Source organism: Aquarana catesbeiana, linkage group LG01 (genome assembly GCF_042186555.1).
Source record: "Aquarana catesbeiana isolate 2022-GZ linkage group LG01, ASM4218655v1, whole genome shotgun sequence".
Lineage (NCBI taxonomy): Eukaryota > Metazoa > Chordata > Amphibia > Anura > Ranidae > Aquarana > Aquarana catesbeiana.
In genome coordinates this window covers 406,759,367-406,784,450 of record NC_133324.1, presented here as the reverse complement: position 1 = coordinate 406,784,450, position 25,084 = coordinate 406,759,367, and the positions used below count along the sequence as shown (strand labels likewise).

The window sequence follows — 25,084 nt, the reverse complement described above, 5'->3', positions numbered from 1 at the left end:
TTTTTTTCCTGGGCATTCCCCAGACTTTGTTGGTCTCTATGGATAGCACGCTGTCCTTTGAGAGCGCATGTGCCAGGGACGTCGCCGGTGCTACTAAAATAAATATCTCCTAAATGGTGTACATTTAGGAGATATTTACTGTACCCACAGGTAAGACTTATTATAAGCTTACCTTTAGGTATAAATCATTTAAAGGCCCCTACCACTTTAATATATTAGCTCATTTAATAAGGTGTCACATGACACTAAAAATAGGTATAAGCCGTAACTTGAGCAAAAGTATCGGTACTCGGTCTTAAAAAAACGGGTATCGGTGCATCCCTAGACTATATATAGTCACACATTTGGTTGTATATACAGTGGTAAAATTACAAACCACTCCCTCCCTCCTCCTCCATGCCCACTAACCAGCTAAAGACAATGAGGGCAGGATATTACATCTCCCCTCCCTCTTATTCTAATAAACAGGCTGGAGGGCTGTGACACAGCCGGTGACTGGCAGATATCCACCCACACTGTGCTATTTTTACAAAATAATAAAGCTCTGATTTCAAATATCCCATTTCCTCCAGGTGCAGGGCGTGGCCATGGGCACTTGCTGTGCCCCTTCCTATGCCAACCTGTACCTGGGGGAATGGGAATGAATGATCAATACACTGGATGATCTGGCCCCAATTTTGGACCACGTGATAATGTGGTTCTGCTGCATTGACGACATACTACTAATTTGGAGCGGTCCTGATGGGATGTTACAGACTTTTGTACAACAACTCAATATCAGCACATTTAACCTTACTTTCACCATGTCATCTAGTACCAACATGATTGAATTTCTGGGATGTTTATATACACAAAGATACAAATGGTTTACTATCTAGTAGGCTAAACATATGTTAAAAAGAGGCTTGAATTAACATGTTTTAAATAAATATAGTGGTGTCTGTCATTCAGCCCCTGAAAGAACTTTCTCTCTTCCACCCAGCAGACGGAAAGAGCCACACCGCTCCATCTTAAAACACAAGGTAAGTCCCCATGCGGCTGGGACGCTATAGCTCTCTATAGTGCTGAATATTGTTGTCTGTGGTCATTGCACCGCTAGTTCAGCGGTGCCAGGACTATGCCTTGTACTTTTTGGAATTCATGTAGCTAATAGATCTCTTCTGCTGCTGCTTTTAGATTAACATTGCTACTCCAGCCTGTTGGTAGACTCTTGCACTAATGTATGGCCGGTGATGTTTTGGACTCCTATATCCAGACATAAACTATTTGTTACAAACATGATCTGTCTTTGGGGGACGAATACCATTTGTCCTGTCTAAAGCTTCTGTGAATGTAGGTGTGATGATCGTTTGGTCTTTTGAGTTTTGGTTTGTGTTCATCTACCATATGAACATAATCTCTCACCACAAGTTCAATATATCCTTACTAATTGGTGGTTGAATCTTTATAACTATTTAGATATATCACAGTCAAATATACAGGCTAGTGGCACTCTCTTGGTGTCCATTCTGCCTTATGTGGATCACTGGTTGTCGCTGATCTCCTGGCTTGATGCTCATGGGTGGCTCTGACGGACCAATCTCTTTCTCCATTCGTTGAGTTATGATTTTCTGCTGTTTGGGTGGAGCATTAACACTTGGGGTCAGTATGTTCAGCTGTTATTCTATTGCCTCTGTCACAATATATATGTATGATTTCCATGTATGAAATGTAAGATGGTCTATACACTTATATCTCTGCATCCTTGCATATTTCTGACGACATGTATTCTGTTATTGTAGATTTAAGACACAGTTTTTCAAGCCCTTTTGTCCCTGAAGATCTGCACCATTTTTTCGAAACGCGTTGGACGCTCTGTCTGACAGTTCTGGGCTTCTTTCTCAGCTGCTTCCATCTCTGCCCCCCAATACACGCTTGTTTTTAATTCCATTTGAATGTTGTTCATTGTTATACATGTCAATAAATTTGTACTTTTTTACGATTACTGTTTGTGGTCCGTTTAAAAAACAAATTGAGAAACCTGTTTTTTACTATTTGTATGCCAGTTTAAAACGGTTTATTATTTTGTTTGTTTTTACTCTGTATTCCAAAGGCTGTTTTTTTTTTTTTTGAACATGTGACCAGCAGCAGAGGACTAGAAGCTCCTCCTGGTTATGTTTCCCTGCAGACGGGCTGGGAAAGATCTAGGTCATGTGACAGCTGTATATCGATTAGGAAAAAAGGTGAGGGGGAAAAAGTATTTAATATACCCTGCTGATTTTGTACGTTTGCTCACTGACAAAGAAATGTTTGTCTATAATTTTAATGGTAGTTTTATTTTAACAGTGAGATACAGAACAAAAATATTCAGAAAAACACATTTCAAAAAAGTTATAAATTGATTTGCATTTTAATGAGTAAAATAAGTATTTGATCCCCTATCAATCAGCAAGAATTCTGGCTCCCAGGTGTCTCCTATACAGGTAATGAGCTGAGATTAGGAGCACTCTTAAAGCGAGTGCTCCTAATCTCAGCTTGTTACCTGTATAGAACACACCTCTCCACAGAAGCAAAACCAGATTCCAATCTTTCCACTATGGCCAAGACCAAAGAGCTGTCCAAGTATGTCAGGGACAAGACTGTAGACCTACAAGATGGGCTACAAGACTAATCGCCAAGCAGCTTGGTGAGAGGGTGACAACAGTTGGTGTGATTATTCGCAAATGGAAGAAACACAAAATAACTGTAAATCTCCCTGTCTGGGGTTCCATGCAAGATCTCACCTCGTGGAGTTTCAATGATCATGACAACGGTGAGGAATCAGCCCAGAACTACACAGGAGAATCTGGTCAATGATCTCAAGGCAGCTAGGACCATAGTCACCAAGAAAACAATTGGTAACACACTATGCCGTGAAGGACTGAAATCCTGCAGTGCCCATAAGGAAAGCATATATACAGGCCCATCTGAAGTTTGATAATGAACATCTGAAAGATTCAGAGGAGAACTGGGTAAAAGTCTTGTGGTCAGATGAGACCAAAATAGAGCTCTTTGGCATCAACTCAACGTGTTTGGAGGAGGAATGCTGCCTATGACCCCATGAACACCATCCCAACCATCAAACAGAGGTGGAAACATTATGCTTTGGGGGTGTTTTTCTACTAGGGGGCCAGGACAACTTTGCCACATCAAAGGGACAATGGACAGGGCTATGTACTGTCAAATCTTGGGTGAAAATCTCCTTCCCTCAGCTAGGGCATTGAAAATGGGTTGTGGATGGGTATTCCAGCATGACAATGACCCAAAACACAAAGGTCAAGGCAACAAAGGAGTGGCTCAAGAAAAGCACATTAAAGGTCCTGGAGTGGCCTAGCCTATCTCCAGACCTTAAGCCCATAGAAAATATGTGGAGGGAGCTGAAGGTTCAAGTTACCAAACATTAGCCTCGAACCCCTAATGACTTGGAGAGGATCTGCAAAGAGGAGTGGGGCAAAATCCCTCCTGAGATGTGTGCAAACCTGGTGGCCAACTACAAGAAAGGTCTGACCTCTGTGATTGCTGACAAGGGTTTTGCCACCAAGTACTAAGTCATGTTTTGAGGTGGGTCAAATACTTATTTCACTCATTAAAATGCAAATCAATTCATAACTTTTTTGAAATCCTTTTTTCTGGATATTTTTATTGTTTTTCTGTCTCTCGCTGTTAAAATAAACCTACCATTAAAACTATAGACTGATCATTTTTTTTGTCCATGGGCAAATATACAGAATCAGCAGGGGATCAAATACTTTTTCCCCTCACTGTAGATTTTTGCTACCATCCACATACAGAAATAAAAAGGGACAAAGTGAATTAAACATTGTGCGTTTAGCATCACTTTCATTTATAACCCCAAAAACATTCCCTTTATTAATGTGTTTTTTTGAACAAAGAGCTTGAGAAGGGTAGAACCACTGCCAAGTTATTGCTCTGTCTCTACTGGGGAACCTGGCCTTATGTGATTATAAGGTCAGCATAGACGGAGGAATCTCCCTTGCCGACTGCTGCATTCAGACAGTACATTTGCGGCTGTTAGCATACCCAAACAGTGACTGCATCTGATTGTGCATAGTCACTTTTTGGCCATCAATTTTTCAGCCAGCGCCTTTAATTTTTCTGTCAGTTTGTCAAGCCAGGTGGTGCCTATATGGTCACTCATAACCAGTCGCAGCTGGTGCTCCAAATTTTTTGGGGGGGCGCAAACAAAATGAAAAGTTCTGGAAAAAAAAAATCATCAATTGCAGCCACTGTGCCATTCTTATGCAGCCACTGTGCCGCATCCCAATGCAGCCTCACTGTGCCCCATTCCAATGCAGCCTCGCTGTGCCCCATTCCAATGCAGCCTCACTGTGCCCCATTCCAATGCAGCCTCACTGTGACCCCGCCCACCGTCTGTACTTAACCTGTCTCGGTGGCAGTGGGACAGCTCCTCAATGTCTTCTCCCGTCCTCTGCTATTATTGGACACCTGATAGGCATCCAATCACAGCACCTGCCGTTTCAGCCAATCAGGTGACAGGTAACAGATCCGAGCACCTGATTGGCGGAGAGGCAGTTTAGTGTTAGGAAAGCGAATATTCATTGTCCCGCATGGTGCTCGCAGGTCACCTTTTTTGACACCTATTAGAGCCTATGGCTCTAATCAGGTGCTTTAAAAAAAAAAAAACACTAATTCAGGCGCCCGAAAATGCATGAATCTATTGGTGCTAGAGGAGCGGCTGAAGAGAGGGGGCGGTGCCCTTATGGACACACTGCCACTGATCATAACTCAAATTTTAGCGATTTCCACAGGAATAAGCCGAAATTTGAGCTGTGTATGACCAAGGCTTTACACACTTTCTGTGCCCTGTGCTCTACTATTACAGTAACTATACACTGCAAATGTTTAGCAAGGGTACTTGCTGTGTGAGCCTTTTGCATCTCCTCCTGAGATTTTTAAAGCTGATCCTGAGCAGAAAATATTAAAATATTCAAGAACAAGCCAGTTAAAAAGGGAAATTCCACCGAACATTACAAGGTTTTCAATTCAAAAGTCCCAAAGCTTCCACTCAAATTAAAATATAAGAAAATATAAAACCACACACCAAAGATCAATTTGTTATGGTTTCTGCACACCCATTAGCCGTTGTGAGGCGTTAAAGTTCATACACAGACTAACAGTATTAATGTTCTGCCTGATATTACCCTGATAAGTGATTTTTTTTAAACTACTGTTTAAAATAAAGGAGAAAAAAGCCTTTGCAGACAAAATTATAAAAAAAAAGCAGTGCGTCCGTCGGTGCAAACCGTATAAAGCCTTATTCAGATGGGTGACACCCGTAGTCCAGGAATGAGCGCCTTCTATATGCAGCTTCAGCCTCCGGTGCTGCATACAGGAAGCCCATGCATAACTATAGGAATGTATAGACACACATGTACACAGCCTCTTGTCCCATTTTGACAGCCATATGGAAGCGCAGCTCCGAACACAGAATGTCTGCGTTTAGGCTGGTCATCTGCAAGGCTGTCAAAGGGTCCCCGCATGTCTATAAATCCCTATAGACCTGAATGGGCTGCCTGCACACAGCAACTGGCAGCTGAAGCTGCAAAAACAAACACTTTGACGTTTTCATTATATTCAGAGGGAACAAAAGGAACTGCCTTTACCCCATGTGTTTTCTCCTGCATTTGCTGTCCCAATGGAGGTTACATTATTCTCTATGGTGCCCGGCTGCAATGTTTGTTCTTAAAAAAAAGAAAAAAGGGGAAGGTGCTTCTTTTGGTACAGTGCAGCATATTTTTTGTCACAGACTTTAATGGGAACGCACCAAAAATAAGTGTAAGGACACATGTAACACATATGTTAATGCATTTTTAGTGCATGTTTGGCAGGATTGAGTCTAAAATACAGTCTTCTACAAAAGGAAAAAAACAAACATGAAGCATGAAAAACATGTCAAAAACACACCAAAAACACACCAAAAACACACTGAAAAGAGCATCATTATGCAGCAGCACGATGTAACCCCTGATTCTCAAACCTACATGCCGTTGAAATAGGGTTGAACCGATACTGGATATTTATCGGCGAGTACTAATACCGATACTTTCGGTCAAGTACTCGCCGATATGGCGTACCGATATCGGTACTCGGAGTATCAGAGCATTTTCACGCGTACTCATGAATATACTTGGTATAGGCACCTACAGTGGTATCAGTGCAACCCTATTTTGAAAAATTTTAGGTTTAAATGCAGAACATTCGATAACCCTCGCTTTCCAACCTAACACTTGGAAAGAAGCCCCCTTGCCACTCAGTCCAGAGTCCTCAGTAGAAAAAAAGACACCAAAACCACCAAAATAGACTACCATCTATGGACTACCAAGGGCATCAAAGTACTATGTATTACTCAAATACATATCCTACTGTATTTTAAGACTATTGTGTCTCAGTATACACAAAAGAATTTGCCTTGGCAGCATACTATTATACATTGTTAGATATGTGATCCTTGGATAAGGATTTACGGACTTTTTGAGAGTCATTAAAGAGGCTTTAAAGGATTATATACCTGTATATCTTTGCAAGATGTGCAACAACGTATAAGGGGGGGAGAAAACAACCTCAGCCTATGTTGTTGTAGACTCATCATTACTCTGTAAATGCCAGTGTTTCTGGCATATATCTGGTATCGCATTGGAAAATGTTAAACATATCTGTTTTCTCCTAACTTCTCAGTGTTTTTTTGGTCTTTCATAGGCTCTGCTGAGCCCCTTTTTTATCCACGTTTTAGAAACCTATTTTTAAGGACTACTGCTTCAAAATCCAGTAATCCTGTGCTACCCACTAAAAACTCAACACCGTTTATTTACAGGATCCCCCAGATGGTTTTAATAACAAGAAAGCAGCTATGGCTGCAATACTTACCTCCTCTACAGTACTGCCCCTGCAGTATTTCCTTTCCACCACCTTAGTCCTTAGTCTTATCGGTTGAATAACGCCCAGCATCCTGGAAGACTGTGGACATCCTGTGAGTGCGTGCATTATGGAGAGTACAAAGTCAGGCTAACTTCTGCATAGAAACCAATCAGCTTCCATGTTTTATTGCCAAAACCGAACTGATAAAGCTGAGGATAGAAGCCAATTGGTTTCTATGCAGAAGTGAGCCTGATTTTGCACTCTCCAGCTTTAGTAAATAAACCACAGTGTCCCGTATTTACAAACATTGATGCCGAGAGCAGTGCACATGTCATCACATCAGCACTACTCTCTCCATCATCCACTGCTGGAGAAGATCCGAAACGGAAGAGGACGCTGCATTTCACATGACTAGCATGAAGACTTTAAAAAAGCGAAGTATGAAAAAGGTTAATTTCAGCTCTGGTGAATCGCTCTCCTTAGCAATTTTGTTGCTAGTAAAAAGATCAATTACAGTCAATGAAAGGTCATTGTTGTTGAAATTCTAAGTGATTTGGAGCTCAGCTGACTTTTTGCAGCATTTGGAGTTAGCAACAGAATTGCCAGCTCCAGTAGTTTCTTATGTTATCCAAAGAAGCTGCTGCTGATCATGGCACCCCAGTGATTGGTAGGGGCATAGATAAGCAATGTACATGGCTACAGCAGCTAGCTTCAAATCACCGGGGAAAAGCAGAGAGATTTGTAGCTGCTACAACACTGCTAGTATGGCGTAGCCCTAGATGGCCATCCTTAAACAGAAAAGGTTATGTTAACATGGTGGCAAATATACATACTGTATATACTGCACAATGATGACAATTCAGGCCTAAATACGCATACATTATTTTATATATATATATATATATATATATATATATATATATATATATATATATATATATATAAATAAAATATATATATTAGGCTGAGGCGTTTTACGGTGGTTTTTAACCCTTTCACGGCCGCTAGCGGTGGGGAAAACCGCCCCGCTAGCGGCCGAATACCAACGGTAAAGCCGCCCCAGTGTGAAAGGGGCCTAAGAGCACAGTGGCCTCCACAATCCTTAAATGGAAGACGTTTGGGACAACCAGAACCCTTCCTAGAGCTGGCCGTCCTGCCAAGCTGAGCTATCGGGGGAGAAGAGCGTTTGTGAGAGAGGCAAAGAAGAACCCAAAGATCACTGTGGCTGAGCTCCAGAGATGCACTGCAGCCCTCCACCAGTCGAGGCTTTATGGCAGAGTGGCCCGGCGGAAGCCTCTCCTCAGTGCAAGACACATGAAAGCCCGCACGGAGTTTGCTAAAAAAAAAAAAAAAAAAAAAAAAAAAAAAAAAAAAAAAAACACCTGAAGGACTCCAAGATGGTGAGAAATAAGATTCTCTGGTCGGATGAGACCAAGATAGAACTTTTTGGCCTTAATTCTAAGCGGTATGTGTGGCGAAAACCAGGCACTGCTCATCACCTGTCCAATACAGTCCCAACAGTAAAGCATGGTGGTGGCAGCATCATGCTGTCGGTGTGTTTTTCAACTGCAGGGACAGGACGACTGGCTGCAATCGAGGGAAAGATGAATGCGGCCAAGTACAGGGATATCCTGGATGAAAACCTTCTCCAGAGTGTTCAGGACCTCAGACTGGACCGAAGGTTTACCTTCCAACAAGACAGTAACCCTAAGCACATAGCTAAAATAAGGAAGGAGTGGCTTCACAGCAACTCCGTGACTGTTCTTGAATGGCCCAGCCAGAGCCCTGACTTAAACCCAATTGAGCTTCTCTGGAGAGACGTAAAAATGGCTGTCCACCAACGTTTACCATCCAACCTGACATAACTGGAGAGGATCTGCAAGGAGGAATGGCAGAGGATCCCCAAAAAGAGGTCTGAATCAGCGGCGGCCTGTCCATAGGGGGCACATGGGCGCCGCCCCCCCCCCCCCCCAAAGCCAGTAAAAAAAAATAAAGAAATAAAAAAAAGTTCCTTTAAGTGTACTGTGTTCCGGGCGGGCACCGGACACTGTGCACTATGGAAGCGTCATGCCAATGCAATCCCGTAATTGCAGGCAAAACGCTTCATTTGCGGTGTTTTTTTATCCCCTGTGGCGATGTGCAGTGCGCCTCTAGACCGTCCGCATGTCCGTCCGTCCATCCAACTGCATGTCCGTCCGTCCATCCAACTGCATGTCCGTCCGTCCATCCAACTGCATGTCCGTCCGTCCATCCAACTGCATGTCCGTCCGTCCATCCAACTGCATGTCCGTCCGTCCATCCAACTGCATGTCCGTCCGTCCGTCCATCCATCCAACTGCATGTCCGTCCGTCCATCCAACTGCATGTCCGTCCGTCCATCCAACTGCATGTCCGTCCGTCCATCCAACTGCATGTCCGTCCGTCCATCCAACTGCATGTCCGTCCGTCCATCCAACTGCATGTCCGTCCGTCCATCCAACTGCATGTCCGTCCGTCCATCCAACTGCATGTCCGTCCGTCCATCCAACTGCATGTCCGTCCGTCCATCCAACTGCATGTCTGTCCGTCAGTCTGTCTGTCTGCCCCATCACAGGCGAGTGACGTGGGGGGTTGGTTGAGATTTTGTTTGCGCCCCTCTAAAAAAATGGAGCACCAGCCGCCACTGGTCTGAATACTTAGGACCATGTGATATTTCAGGTTTTCTTCTTTAATAAATCTGCAAGAATGTCAACAATTCTGTGTTTTTCTGTCAATATGGGGTGCTGTGAGGAAAAAAAATGAACTTAAATGATTTTAGCAAATGGCTGCAATATAACAAAGAGTGAAAAATTTAAGGGGGTCTGAATACTTTCCGTCCCCACTGTATATGAACTGTATATTAGTACATTCACATTAGGGGTGCAACGGATCGTCATCGATCCGTGATCCGATCCGCAGAGGTTGATCCGTACGGGACACCCGCGAACCGCGGAGCACTCTGTGGCCTCGGCCATATTAAAGGCCGCGGCTTCGGCCTAGCTCCGGAGCAGAGGCCATCTTGGTACACCCGGCGGCCGTTTAGCACGGACGGAGCGATCACTTGTAACAAACCGGCGTCATGACGCCGACTCCTCTCTCCCCTCTGTGTACTGATCTGTACAGTGGAGGGGAGAGATCGGATGGCAGCAGTTCCAATACTCTGCAATGCCCTGCCAATACTCTGCAATACCCTGCTGCAATGCCCTGCCAATAGTCTGCCATGCCCTGCCAATAGTCTGCCATACCCTGCCAATAGTCTGCCATACCCTGCCAATAGTCTGCCAATATACCAGCCAATACCCTGCAATACTCTGCCAATATTCTGCCACACCCTGCCAATAGGGAGATTGTGGATATTACAGTGGGGGAGATTTTTTTTTTGTTGATCCGAAAATGATCCGAACCGTGACTCCTGATCCGAGGAACGATCCGAACCGTGAGTTTTTTGATCCGTTGCACCCCTAATTCACATCAGTTCCTGCCCTCAAGGAGCTTAAAATGTAAGGTCCCTAACTCACATTCATACTTCATACATTCACATACTAAGGCCAGTTTAGCCAGGAGGCAATAAACCTACCAGCAGGTCTTTGGGGTATAACCCACGCAGGCACAGGGAGAACATGCAAACTTTGTGCAGGTAGTGCCATGGCTGGGATTCGAACTGACAGTCCAAGTGCTGCTAGGTAGAAGTGCTAACCACTTAGGTTACTTTCAGACTGAGGCATTGTCGGCGTCGGCGGTAAAGCAGCGCTATATTTAGCGCTGCTTTACCGTCACTATTGGGCCGCTAGTGGGGTGGTTTTAACCCCTGCTAGCGGCCAAAAAAGGGTCAAAACTGCCCGCAAAGCGTCACTGCAGCGGCGCTTTGTTGGCGGGTTTGCGGCGCTGCCCCCATTGTTTTCAATGGAAAGGGGCGCTTTAGGAGCGGTGAATACACTGCTCCTATAGCTCTGCAAAGATGTGGCTTGCAGGACTTTCACTGTCCTGCAAGCACACCGCTCCAGTGTGAAAGCCCGAGGGCTTTCACACTGGAGACACAGGAGAGGCACTTTACAGGTGCTTTGCAGGCGCTATTGTTAGCGCTGTAGCGCCTGTAAGGCGCCTCAGTGTGAAAGTAGCCTTACAGTTGTGCTCAGAAGTTTACATACCCTGGCAGAATTTATGATTTCTTGGCTATTTTTCAGAGAATATGAATAAACACAAAAACTTTTCCTTCATTCATGGTTAGTGTTTGGCTGAAGCCATTTATTATCAGTCAACTGTGTTTACTATTTTTAAATCATAATGACAACAGAAACTACACAAATGACCCTGATCAAAAGTTTACATACCCTGGTGATTTTGTCCTGATAACTAGCAAAGTTGACAGAAAGGGGTTTGAATGGCTATTAACCACTTCAGCCCCGGAAGGATTTACCCCCTTCCTGACCAGAGCACTTTTTACAATTTGGCACTGCGTCGCTTTAACTGCTAATTGCGCGGTCATGCAATGCTGTAACCAAACGAAATTTGCGTCCTTTTCTTCCCACAAATAGAGCTTTCTTTTGATGGTATTTGATCACCTCTGCCATTTTTATTTTTTGCGCTATACACGGAAAAAGACCGAAAATTTTGAAAAAAAATGATATTTTCTACTTTTTGTTATTAAAAAAATCCAATAAACTCAATTTTAGTCATACATTTAGGCCAAAATGTATTCGGCCACATGTCTTTGGTAAAAAAAAATGTCAATAAGTGTATATTTATTGGTTTGCGCAAAAGTTATAGCGCCTACAAACTAGGGTATATTTTCTGGAATTTACACAGCCTTTAATTTATGACTGCCTATGTCATTTCTTGAGGTGCTAAAATGGCAGGGCAGTACAAAACCCCCACAAATGACCCCATTTTGGAAAGTAGACACCCCAAGGAAATTGCTGAGAGGCATGTTGAGCCCATTGAACATTCTTTTTTTTGTCCCAAGTGATTGAATGATGACAAAAAAAAAAAAAAAATTACAAAAAGTTGTCACTAAATGATATATTGCTCACACAGGCCATGGGCATATGTGGAATTGCACCCCAAAATATATTCAGCTGCTTCTCCTGAGTACGGGGATACCACACGTGTGGGACTTTTTGGGAGCCTAGCCGCGTACGGGGCCCCAAAAACCAATCACTGCCTTCAGGATTTCTAAGGGCGTAAATTTTTGATTTTACTCCTCACTACCTATCACAGTTTAAGGCCATAAAATGCCCAGATGGCACAAACCCCCCCCCAAATGACCCAATTTTGGAAAGTAGACACCCCAAGCTATTTGCTTTGAGGCATGTGGAGTCCATGGAATATTTTATATTTTGACACAAGTTGCGGGAAAGTGACAATTTTTTTTTTTTTTTTGCACAAAGTTGTCACTAAATGATATATTGCTCACACAGGCCATGGGCATATGTGGAATTGCATCCCAAAATACATTTAGCTGCTTCTACTGAGTATGGGGATACCACATGTGTGGGACTTTTTAGGAGCCTAGCCGCGTACGGGGCCCCGAAAACCAATCACCGCCTTCAGGATTTCTAAGGGTGTAAATTTTTGATTTCACTCTTCACTGCCTATCACAGTTTCGGAGGCCATGGAATGCCCAGGTGGCACAAACCCCCCAAATGACCCCATTTTGGAAAGTAGACACCCCAAGCTATTTGCTGAGAGGCATGGTGAGTATTTTGCAGCTCTCATTTGTTTTTGAAAATGAAGAAAGACAAGAAAACATTTTTTTTTTTTTTCTTTTTTCAAAACTTTGTGACAAAAAGCGAGGTCTGCAAAATACTCACTATACCTCTCAGCAAATAGCTTGGGGTGTCTACTTTCCAAAATGGGGTCATTTGGGGGGGGTTTGCCACCTAGGCATTCCATGGCCTCCGAAACTGTGATAGGCAGCGAAGAGTGAAATCAAAAATTTACACCCTTAGAAAGCCTGCAGGCGGTGCTTGGTTTTCGGGGTCCCGTACGAGGCTAGGCTCCCAAAAAGTCTCACACATGTGGTATCCCTGTACTCAGGAGAAGCAACAGAATGTATTTTGGGGTGTAATTTCACATATTCCCATGGCATGTTTGCGCAATATATCATTTAGTGACAACTTTGTGCAAAAAAAAAAAAAAAATTGTCTCTTTCCCGCAACTTGTGTCACAATATAAAATATTCCATAGACTCGACATGACTCTCAGCAAATAGCTTGGGTGTCTACTTTCCAAAATGGGGTCATTTGGGGGGGTTTTGAACTGTCCTGGCATTTTATGCACAACATTTAGAAGCTTATGTCACACATCACACACTCTTCTAACCACTTGAAGACAAAGCCCTTTCTGATACTTTTTGATTACATGAAAAATATATATTTTTTTGCAAGAAAATCACTTTGAACCCCCAAACATTATATATTTTTTTAAAGCAAATGCCCTACAGATTAAAATGGTGGGTGTTTAATTTTTTTTTTTTCTTTAAAATTGCGCACAAACATGCAGTGGCAACAAAATTAATACATTTTTAAAACCCTTTAAAAGCCTTTACAGGTTACCACTTTAGATTTACAGAGGAGGTCTACTGCTAAAATTACTGCCCTCGATCTGACCTTCGCGGTGATACCTCACATGCATGGTGCAATTGCTGTTTACATTTGACGCCAGACCGACGATTGCGTTCGCCTTAGCGCGAGAGCAGGGGGGACAGGGGTGCTTGCTTTTTTTTTTTGCTTTTTTATCTTATTTTTAAACTGTTCCTTTCATTTTTTTTTTAAATCATATTTATTATCTCAGGGAATGTAAATATCCCCTATGATAGCAATAGGTAGTGACAGGTACTCTTTTTTGCAAAAATTGAGGTCTATTAGACCCTAGATTTCTCCTCTGCCCTCAAAGCATCTGACCACACCAAGATCGTTGTGATAAAATGCTTCCCCAATGGCGCTGTTTACATCCGGCAAAATCTAAGTCATAAAATGCTCGTAGCTTCCGGTTTCTTAGGCCATAGAGATGTTTGGAGCCACTCTTGTCTCTGATCAGCTCTATGGTCAGCTGGCTGAATCACCGGCTGCATTCTCAGGTTCCCTGTTGAGACAGGAGAGCCAGAGAAAAACACGGAAGACGGTGGGGGGGGGGGGCATTCCCTCCCACTGCTTGTAAAAGCAGTCTAGAGGCTAATTAGCCGCTAGGATTGCTTTTACATGAAAGCCGACCGCTGGCTGAAAAGAATGATACCAAGATGATACCTAAACCTGCAGGCATCATTCTGGTAGAACCACTCAAAGTCATGAATGGCGTACCTGAAGACAAAAAAATGGTTAACAATAAAGCACAGTAAACGGTAAAGTATAAAAAAATTGCATACCTGAAAAGCAAACATGATAAAACATAATAACAATAAAACATTGCAGATTAGAATACAGTAAAAAAGAGCAGAACAATAGAGAATAGAGAGAGAGAAAACAATAAAACGACAACTATTTTTATTTTATATTTTTGTTTTTTTTTTTACACTTTTTTTGTAACTGTAACTTTTATAACTGTAACCGGTTCCAGGTTTGGGTCTCTCAAAATGCGATGGCATCTTGGGAGACCCTGTGTTAGTGTGCCTAGTCTGTGCAATGCAGTACGCTAATACTCAACTAGTGTATGGTAGCGTTCAAAACATTCACCTATGCAAAGACCAGGATTGTCAGGACAGGAGGGACAATAATAGCGGGTGTCACGCCTATATCCGCGCTTGCTGCAGACACAACATCTTTTTTGGGGGGGGTTCGTTGGGTAGGGGTACTCGGGAGGACAAAGAAAATGCCTCCCATGCAGCCGACTGCATTTGGTTGGGGATGTGAATGGGGGAAGTACGGGCGCTGCAGAAGTGGTGGGTTCCCAATTAGGATTGGCGAATGCAGCAGGAAGGGCATTATGGGCACGACGGGCCTGTGTTTGTCTTTTTGGTGGCAGCGGGACACTACTTGTGCTTGCCACCTCACCAGCTTGAACTGCACTTATGGGACTCGCCACGTCACCAAGTGTTACTGTAGTGCTGGTTTGACTACGACCGGGGTGTACTAGGCCGCTGGCGCTTGCCAGTTGACCAAAACGCTACCAAAAAAACTGTTAGCGATCGCAGGGATCAGGCCTGACTCTGCGAACGCTGCAGTTATGCGTTTAGTGTTTTGTAAGTGACAGTGATCGATCGATACTGCACTTGGGTGGGCTGGGCAGAGGGGCAAAACGCAGGTGCTAGCAGGTATCTGGGCTGATCCCGCTAACACTGCGTCTTTGGGAACCCTAAACTGCTGGGGACGCTAGTATAGATCTGATCAGATATTGATCCGTTCAGATACTATACCACTAAGGGAGGCGTATGCTCTGTGCGTGGGTGTTAGCGGTACTGGCGCTAATCTGATGCTGCCTGGGGCGACGCATATCACCGCCGGGCGATCAGGGGGCTAAACCTTTATTCGGTAATAAACGGCGGGTGCCCTGACACTATAAAAAATAAACGAACTAACCAGCGTCACCCGTAACAGTTATACGGTGATCAGTGGTGAAAGGGTTAACTAGGGGGCAATCAAGGGGTTAAAACATTTATTAGGCAGTATATGGGGGTCCCTGTCGCTATAAAATGCTGACGGCGAACCTAAATATTTACCTCCCTAACTAGCGTCACCAGCGACACTAATACAGCGATCAGAAAAATGATCGCTTGGCGACACTGGTGACGGGGGGTGATCAAGGGGTTAAAACTTTATTAGGGGGGCTTAGGGGGGTACCCTAGACCTAAAGGGGGCTAATACTCACTGCCCTAACACACCAACTGTCACAAACTGACACCAATGCAGTAATCAGAAAAAAAACCAAAAAAAAAACAACTGCTTGGTGTCAGTGTGACGAGGGGGGGGGGGGGGGAATCGGGGGTGTAAAGTATGCCTGGCATGTTCTACTGTGAGGTGTAGTGTTGTGCAACTCACTCAGATGTCTTCTCTCCTCGGCGCCGGAACGGAAACTGCCGAGCCGAGGAGAGATGACATCACATCCTCTGCGTACTACACAGAGGCAGGGGACGATTCCCATTGGCTGGGAGCGATCGCGCGGGGGGGGGGCCACGAATGGATGGCCTCCCCCTCATCTCTGATCGCTCCCAGACCAAAGCCGACTGCCTCGGGCACCGCGGGAAGGCAATCACGTACCAGGTACGTGATTTTGCCTGCCCGTGCCATTCTGCCGCAGTATATCTGCGTTAGGCGGTCGGCAACTGGTTAAAAGGTAACCATCCTCACCTGTGATCCCTTTGCTTGTAATTAGTGTGTGTGTATAAAAGGTCAATGAGTTTCTGGACTCCTGACAGACCCTAGCATCTTTCATCCAGTGCGGCACTGACGTTTCTGGATTCTGAGTCATGGGGAAAGTAAAAGAATCATCTCAAAGGATCTGTGGGAAAATGTAGTTGAACTGTATAAAAACAGGAAAGGGATATAAAAAGATATCCAAGGAATTGAGAATTCCAATCAGCAGTGTTCAAACTCTAATCAAGAAGTGAAAAATTAGGGGTTCTGATGAAACCAAATCATGGTCAGGTAGACCAACTAAAATTTCAGCCACAACTGCCAGAAAAATTGTTCGTGATGCAAAGAAAAACCCACAACTAACTTCAGATGAAATACAGGATTCTCTGAAAACATGTGGTGTGGCTGTTTTAAGATGCACAATAAGGAGGCACTTGAAGAAAGATGGGCTGCATGGTCGAGTCGCCAGAAGAAAGCCATTACTATGCAAATGCTACAAAGTATCCCACTTACAATACGCCAAACAGCACAGAGACGAGCCTCACACCTTCTGGCACAAAGTCATTTGGAGTGATGAGGCCAAAATTGAGCTTTTTGACCATAAACGCTACATTTGGAGAGGAGTCAACAATTCCTATGATGAAAGGTCTACTCCTATTCCTACTGTGAAACACAGAGGTGGATCGATGATGTTTTGGGGATGTGTGAGCTACAAAAGGCACAGGAAATGTGGTCAAAATTGATGGCAAGATGAATGAATGCAGTATGTTATCAAAAAATACTGGAGGAACAATTGCATTCATCAGCCAGGAAGCTGTGCATGGGACGTACTTGGACATTCCAACATGACAATGATCCAAAACACAAGGCCAAGTCGACCTGTCATTGGCTACAGCAGAATAAAGTGAAGGTTCTGGAGTGGCCATCTCAGTCTCCTGACCTCAATATCATTGAGCGCCTCTGGGGAGATCTCAAACGTGCAGTTCATGCAAGACAGCCCAAGAATTTACAGGAACTGGAGGCTTTTTACCAAGAGGAATGGGCAGCTTTACCATTTGAGAAGATAAAGAGCCTCATCCACAAATACCACCAAAGACTTCAAGCTGTCATTGATGTTAAAGGTGGCAATACACGGTATTAAGAACTGGGGTGTGTAAACTTTTGATCAGGGTCATTTGGCTAGTTTATTATTGATAATAAATGGCTTCAGCCAAACACCAACCATGAGTGAAAGAATAGTTTTTGTGTTATCATTCATTATCTCTGAAAAATGGCCAATAAATCAAATTCTGCCAGGGCATGTAAACTTATGAGCACAACTGTAGCCACTGATGAACTCATCTGTCACTCTGCCTCTCCTTCTATCAGCATGCTCTTTGTGCTGCTTTTCCCTCCCCCAGTCTGAATTCTGCTTTACAGGCACTGCCAGTTGCTGATACCAGGTCAAAATTAGGTACCTATTCTGTATTAATAAGTACAAAAGGTGCATTCATTTATGTGGGTTTGGATTTGCTTGGTGTTCAGCTTTAATATATGTCCCTGTAAAATGCCTGCACATTGAAACTATCATTGAGACATCCCGGGAAACAGAAAAGTTCAGAAAGCCAACTAATGATACCGTAAATATACTAAATTGCTTATTTGAAATGTTTTACGGTGGTTTATTTTATCAGCCAATCCATGACCAGGATTATCCTGTAAACCATCACCGGGCAACCTGCCACGGCATTTCAGTTTCGGGTTTCCTTGCATTCTAAAATGTATTATACTCAAAACTGTAGTTTCATTCCATTCGATATTTAACTCAAAAGGTGACGTGTAAGCAGGAATCTAAACTATTCATTGCTGGCTTTTACTGCTATTTGTAGTGTCCAGTAAAAAAATTTATATCCACGAAAACACTTTCCGAGTTCTCCCTTTTTTGTAAACAGACACATGTGACAAAATAGTTCCCACGTTGTCTTTTTTCCAGTTTGAATTGCTGTGACCTTTAAACAACAAATAATGCGTTGCCAGCAGAGGCGAGGAGGAATGCTCACCCTGCACTGCCACATCAGCAACAGCTGTGCTCACTTCCACTTATCTCAACTGCACCAACAGCAGCTCGCACCTCCAGCACAATCCAGGCTGGATTTACATTCTCTACACTACCAAGAAGGGGGACTTTCTGTAGAAAAACATGATTTGCTTTTAAAACGGCCTGTAAAACTGCTGCAAATGTATAAAAAATATTTTAGTATGTATAAGCTGGAGATCAATTGCCTATTAACCAGAGGCTCTTCTAATTAGGGGCACCCATCTTGATGGATTTTTTCTGTTTTTTTTTTTTTTTTAGTTTTGTTTTTTATGACATCTAAACCCAAGAAAAAAAAATTAACATAGTTACATAGTTAGCAAGGCTGAATAAAGACACCAGTCCATCCAGTTCAACCTGAGTGAGTGTGGGTGCGTGTCTACAATTATCCCTATCCCTATTCCCATATAGAGCCATCCCTACAATCCAAGGTCCCCAACTCACATTCATATACTAGGGCCAATTTTTGGACAGAAGCCAATTAACCTACCAGCATGTCTTTGGAGTGTGGGAGGAAACCGGAATACCCGGAGGAAACCCACGCAGGGACAGGGAGAACATGCAAACTCCAGGCAGGTAGTGTCATGGTTGGGATACGAACCAGCGACCCCTTTTACTGCTAGGCGAGAGTGCTACCCACTACACTACTGTGCTGCCCTACATTGCAGCTTACCAGTCTTTAGGGCCATTTCACACCACATGCAGTCCAGTGCGTTTTTTTTCTGCATCAAAAACGCATAGAAAGTAGATTAAATGGTTTTCAATGGCATAGTTCACACCAGGGCTTGCAGTACCAGTGTGTTCCAGTTCCAGAAAAAAAAAGTAGAACATGCTGCATTTTTCCTGCACTGGACTGTACTGAAACGCTGTAAAAAGCATCAAAAACTCACGGGAACGCACCAAAAACGCACTGGAACACCCATGTTCTTATTTACGGTTAAGGAAAAAAAAAGGTGGGAAAATGCCCTGGACTACATAAAAAACGCACCAAAAACGCATCAAAAATGCACATGCAAAAAAGCATCTGGAGCGCATCCGGACTGCGTTTCTGTGGTGTGAACTGGCCCTTACATTTGGTGGCTGCGTTTGTTTTCATTTTTCAGGCTAAGAACACTTTCAGCAAGTACAGAAAATACCAATCAGGCATTCTTTGATTGGACAAGGTGGGGCAGTGATGTCACGATCTCTACCTCTTCCAATTAGGGAGCACATTGCACTTTGATTAAAAGAGCTGGCACTCATTTACTGATCATTCAACAAAAGTTTATTTATATTCCGCTAAAATCCAGTCACAACAAAACTGCAACACATCTAGCCTGTTTGGCCTTAGAGGGACATCAAAAAACATCTTTATTCGCCAAAAAGAATTCATACACATCCGCTATTTAAAGTGGTTCTAAAGCCTTAAAGCCTTTGTTCACCTAAAAAAAATAAAAAAAATAGATCCTGCTCTTTTAAAGCATGTTATACAGCACAGTGCTTGTGCTGTGTAACTTGGCACCCTGTAAAATGCCTGTCTGATCCTGCCAGTTTCTGCCCTCCCCTCTGTAAACTGACTACAGTATATTATGGTAGCTGAGCCTTGACACCGTGGTCAGTTTACGTGCCTCTGTCATCCCCAGCTCTCCTCTGTGCTCCTGTGTCCTCCTCCCCCTTCCCCTCCCTGTCAGCTCTGTGCACCCCCCACCTCCTTCTGCTGCTGCTTAAATTACACTTCATTTGTTACAGTATCCTGTTTAATTATGTAAAGTGCTCCTGTGTCTGTGCTTAGTAAAAATCAGCTGCTATATACCTGATTTGCGAGCATGGATCGGTGCTAACACATGAGCATGTCACGTGAGCACTGACCAGCACTTGCAAATCAGGTATACAGCAGCTTATTTTACAAAGCACAGGTCACAGGAGCACATAATTAAACAGTGAGGATACTGTAAAGTGTATATAGTGGTCTAACAACCACTTTAAGGTATTTTGTTTTGTTTTTTACCTTCATGCATGCTCTGCATTAGGCTTCATTCACACTTGCACAACTCCAAAGTCACAAGATTTCCAGTGCGACTTTGATCCGAATTTACATTCTCTGGACCTAAGTTGCATCAAAAGCCGCATCAAAGTAGTGCAGGCAGCTTTTCAAAATCGCGGCGACTTTAAACTGATTGTAAACGATCACCTTGTAAAACAACCTACTTAGTTTAAAATAAAAACATTTTGTATAGATATAAACAAGCATTATAAATACCTTTTTTCCCCTTTTTTTTAATAAATGATCACATTCCCTCTGTTTTCAGCTGCATAAGAGCTGGGGGGAGGAGAAGCAGCAGCACACTGAGCTTTCCAGTGAATGGCTGTGAAGCGGGGGCGTGTCAGGGCAAGTCTGATCATTGGAGGAGAGCATGTTGCGTTCTCAGCATAGTCAGATTACTGACCATGGTGTGTTCCCCTGCTTAGTGTTGTCAGTTTTTAATAGGAAAGCAGAGGGGCAGGCAGGAACACCAGGAATTTCACACAAAAGGAAGCTATACAAAGAGAACAGGATATTTTCTCATACAAGTACACAGCAGGCACATATCAGGAATATGAAGTGTTGGGATTAAACATTTTAAGTCCTGGTGCTATTGAAAAATATGCACCAGAACGCACCAAAAATGCGCTGGAACTAGGGATGCACCCAAATTTTGATGGTTGAAAATTGTGTTTTCGACATGTTGCTGGATGAAAAAAATGAAGATAATTGAGCCAATAATTGTGCATGCGCAGTAGCAGTGGCTGGGTGCCAACCATTGTGGAGTGTCATCCTGGTCAAGTTCATGTCTTGAGGGTTCATGGGCGTAACTGGTGTCGTGCGTCCACGCACAGTGGGAGCCGTGGAGGACTCTGTATGGGGAAACACCCTGCACGTAGGTCTTCTAGTTACACAGTGAACACTGTAATTGGTGGGGATGGGTAACCTTACCGGAACAGGTGGACACAGTCACCGTATAGTGAAGTGTCAAACAGGCTTGGGGGATACACCGATCCCAGCGATATCCAGCTGCGGGGGTCCTCACAGTGAGTCGCATCCAGGATCCGGATCGTTGAACGGTGGTGTGGGGGTTCCCGGTCTTTCAAGGTCTCCCTTTCAGATGGGAGGGATTTGAAGATAGAGGTGGTTGGGGCTCAGCAGGGTCCCAAACATAAAGGGAGATAAGAAAAAACTTCCACATAGGGCATGAATCCGTTTGGAACGAGAAGCTTTATTTAAAGCTGAGAAAAAAGTGCTACATAGTGCACTTCATAGGGTAAAATGTGATCACAAAAGATAAAAATAGGATAAAATCGCGTGGTAACAGGTCATTTAATGGCGATTTTATCCTATTTTTATCTTTTGTGATCACATTTTACCCTATGAAGTGCACTATGTAGCACTTTTTTCTCAGCTTTAAATAAAGCTTCTCGTTCCAAACGGATTCATGCCCTATGTGGAAGTTTTTTCTTATCTCCCTTTATGTTTGGGACCCTGCTGAGCCCCAACCACCTCTATCTTCAAATCCCTCCCATCTGAAAGGGAGACCTTGAAAGACCGGGAACCCCCACACCACCGTTCAACGATCCGGATCCTGGATGCGACTCACTGTGAGGACCCCCGCAGCTGGATATCGCTGGGATCGGTGTATCCCCCAAGCCTGTTTGACACTTCACTATACGGTGACTGTGTCCACCTGTTCCGGTAAGGTTACCCATCCCCACCAATTACAGTGTTCACTGTGTAACTAGAAGACCTACGTGCAGGGTGTTTCCCCATACAGAGTCCTCCACGGCTCCCACTGTGCGTGGACGCACGACACCAGTTACGCCCATGAACCCTCATGTGTGCTTAGGACCTTTTCACACCTATGGACTTTGTTTATAATTTGGTACACATTTGTTTTTCACTTTATGAGTATAGTTTTTCTCTCTAACACTCCTTCATAGATATTCAATCCCAGATTTATATACACTTTTGAGCGCCGCATGTTTTTTATTTCATTTTTCTCATACATTGTTCACCACTTTGTTACATGCCAGCAGCTGTTTTTTCAATTATTTTTGTAATAGCGCAATTATTGTTTGTTTTGATTAAAGTTCATGTCTTCCCCTCCCCTTCATTGCAGAGCCGCAATCTCCTTGCAGGGAGCTGAATTGTCCGGGTCGTAGTAACAATTTGATAGACGGCAGTGTGAGCCAATGGTGGGACATTGAATCAGTGTGACGTTATCACAGGAGGCGGGACATTGTTACTGTGGCCCTGGCAATTCAAATCCATGACACACGGAAATCGTTGCTCTCCTCCTGACACAGGCAGGCTGCATCCACAGGCACTGGTGAGGCTACATGATGGGCACAGGCAGGCTTGCTGCATCTGATGGACACAGGCACTGATGATGCTACATGACGGGCACAGGCAGGCTGCTGCATCTGATGGGCACAGGCACTGGTGAGGCTGCATGACGGGCACAGGCAGGCTGCATCTGACTGGTAGGCTGCATCTGACAGGCACTGGTGAAGCTGAATTTGATTGACACTGGTGAGGCTGCATTGATCTCTTGTATCATGTGTGCAGTCTCTGACCATCTCCTGCACCATGTCTGCTAGAGTTGCACCAAATGAAAATTTTGCTAATACTATTAGCAGTGTGTTTAAGTAAGAGATTGCAGACATGATACAAGAGATGATTAGAGGCTGGGGACATGATATAAGAGATGGTTAGGGTCTGTAGACTGCATTTTTCTTGAGCTTTTCTTGCACTAAAGGTGTCATTAATGGCCAACAATAAATTCATATTAATTACAATTGATAAAATTAAAAAGTCAAATAGAATTACATATAAAAATATAAATATTTTTTAAAAACGGTCATTTTTGGCCTAGTGCATCCTTCATTTTCGGCACCAAAATTTCCATTTGGTGCACCCCTAACTGGAACACAAATGTCCTTATTTAAGGTGAAGGGAAAAAAAAAAAAAAAAAAGAAGAGCTGGAAAAAAATGCACCGGAGCACATCAAAAATGCGCCAAAACCGCACATGCAGAAAAGTATCCAGAACGCATCCAGACTTTGTTACTATGGTGTGAACTGGCCCTCAGTCCTGCCCAATACACCACTGTAAACTAGAAAAACACCTCCCTCCAATGTTATTGACTTGAATGGGGAGATAATCTGTAGTCCAAAAACATTGTCCCAGGGTGAAAATGCTGCTCCTCCATACATGCATATCAGTGTCAATCTACGACAGGAAGTGCTTTCTTGGCAGAATCATTAGGGAAAATATAGGAAACAAGCCTGCGACCTTTTTTCAGCCAATACATTTAAAGAAATGCTAAGTTGTAGTGTTTGCTTTTGGGTTTAGTTACACTTTAACTACTAATATTGCGAGGAATAACACACAACCTATCGAACACTAAAAGGAAAAACAAAAAAAAAAAACATTGGAAAGAATAAGATCTAAAGCATTTTAAGCTCACACTGCCATAATAACCAGTTTACTGTAACGTCTTACCTCAAGGTGGTTTAATGTAACAGATAATAAGGATTTAGGATATTCATATTTGAATGGCACAAGGTGACAATGCCAATCGTACACGGACACGGACACAGCTTATCTTCTTAAAAGATAAAACCAATTATTAGCAATTATTATGTACTTTATGCCTAGAATTTGGTCGTATAGGAAAGTGTGTATAGAATTTATCTCAACCACTCAATTAGGGGGAAAAAAAAAGTGCAAAGGTCAATTCCTAGAACACAAAACCATGAACAAAAAGCAATACTCTAGAAACCATACACAAAAGCAAAAAACACAAACCACACACATACATATATACATACACATATACACACACACACACACACACACACATATACACACACAGTATCTCACAAAAGTGAGTACACCCCTCACATTTTTGTAAAAATTTTATTATACCTTTTCATGTGACAACACTGAAGAAATGACACTTTGCTACAATGTAAAGTAGTGAGTGTACAGCTTGTATAACAGTGTAAATTTACTGTCCCCTCAAAATAATTCAACACACAGCCATTAATGTCTAAACCGCTGGCAACAAAAGTGAGTACACCCCTAAGTGAAAATGTCCAAATTGAGCCCAAATTAGCCATTTTCCCTCCCTGGTGTCATGTGACTCATTAGTGTTACAAGGTCTCAGGTGTGAATGGACAGCAGGTGTGTTAAATTTGGTGTGATCGCTCTCACTCTCTCATACTGGTCACTGGATGTTCAACATGGCACCTCATGGCAAAGAACTCTCTGAGGATCTGAAAAAAAGAATTGTTGCTTTACATAAAAATGGCCTAGGCTATAAGGAGATTGCCAAGACCCTGAAACTGAGGAGCAGCATGGTGGCCAAGACCATACAGCGGTTTAACAGTACAGGTTCCACTCAAAACAGACCTCGCCATGGTTGACCAAAGAAGTTGAGTGCACTTGCTCAGCGTCATATCCAGAGGATGTCTTTGGGAAATAGACGTATGAGTGCTGCCAGCATTGCTGCAGAGGTTGAAGGGGTGGGGGGTCAGCCTGTCAGTGAGCAGACCATACGCCGCACACTGCATCAAATTGGTCTGCATGGCTGTCGTCCCAGAAGGAAACATCTTCTAAAGATGATGCACAAGAAAGCCTGCAAACAGTTTGCTGAAGACAAGCAGACTAAGGACATGGATTACTGGAACCATGTCATGTGGTCTGATGAGACCAAGATAAACTTATTTGGTTCAGATGGTGTCAAGCGTGTGTGACGGCAACCAGGTGAGGAGTA

General features: G+C 43.4%; 1 protein-coding gene across 2 annotated transcripts in view; it reads right to left on the bottom strand.

Annotated features, from left to right (window-relative positions):
* The window catches only part of RIC1 (RIC1 homolog, RAB6A GEF complex partner 1), a 210,795-nt gene that overhangs the window by 99,906 nt on the left and 85,805 nt on the right, over positions 1–25,084 (bottom strand). The gene's annotated exons all lie outside the window — the stretch shown is intronic.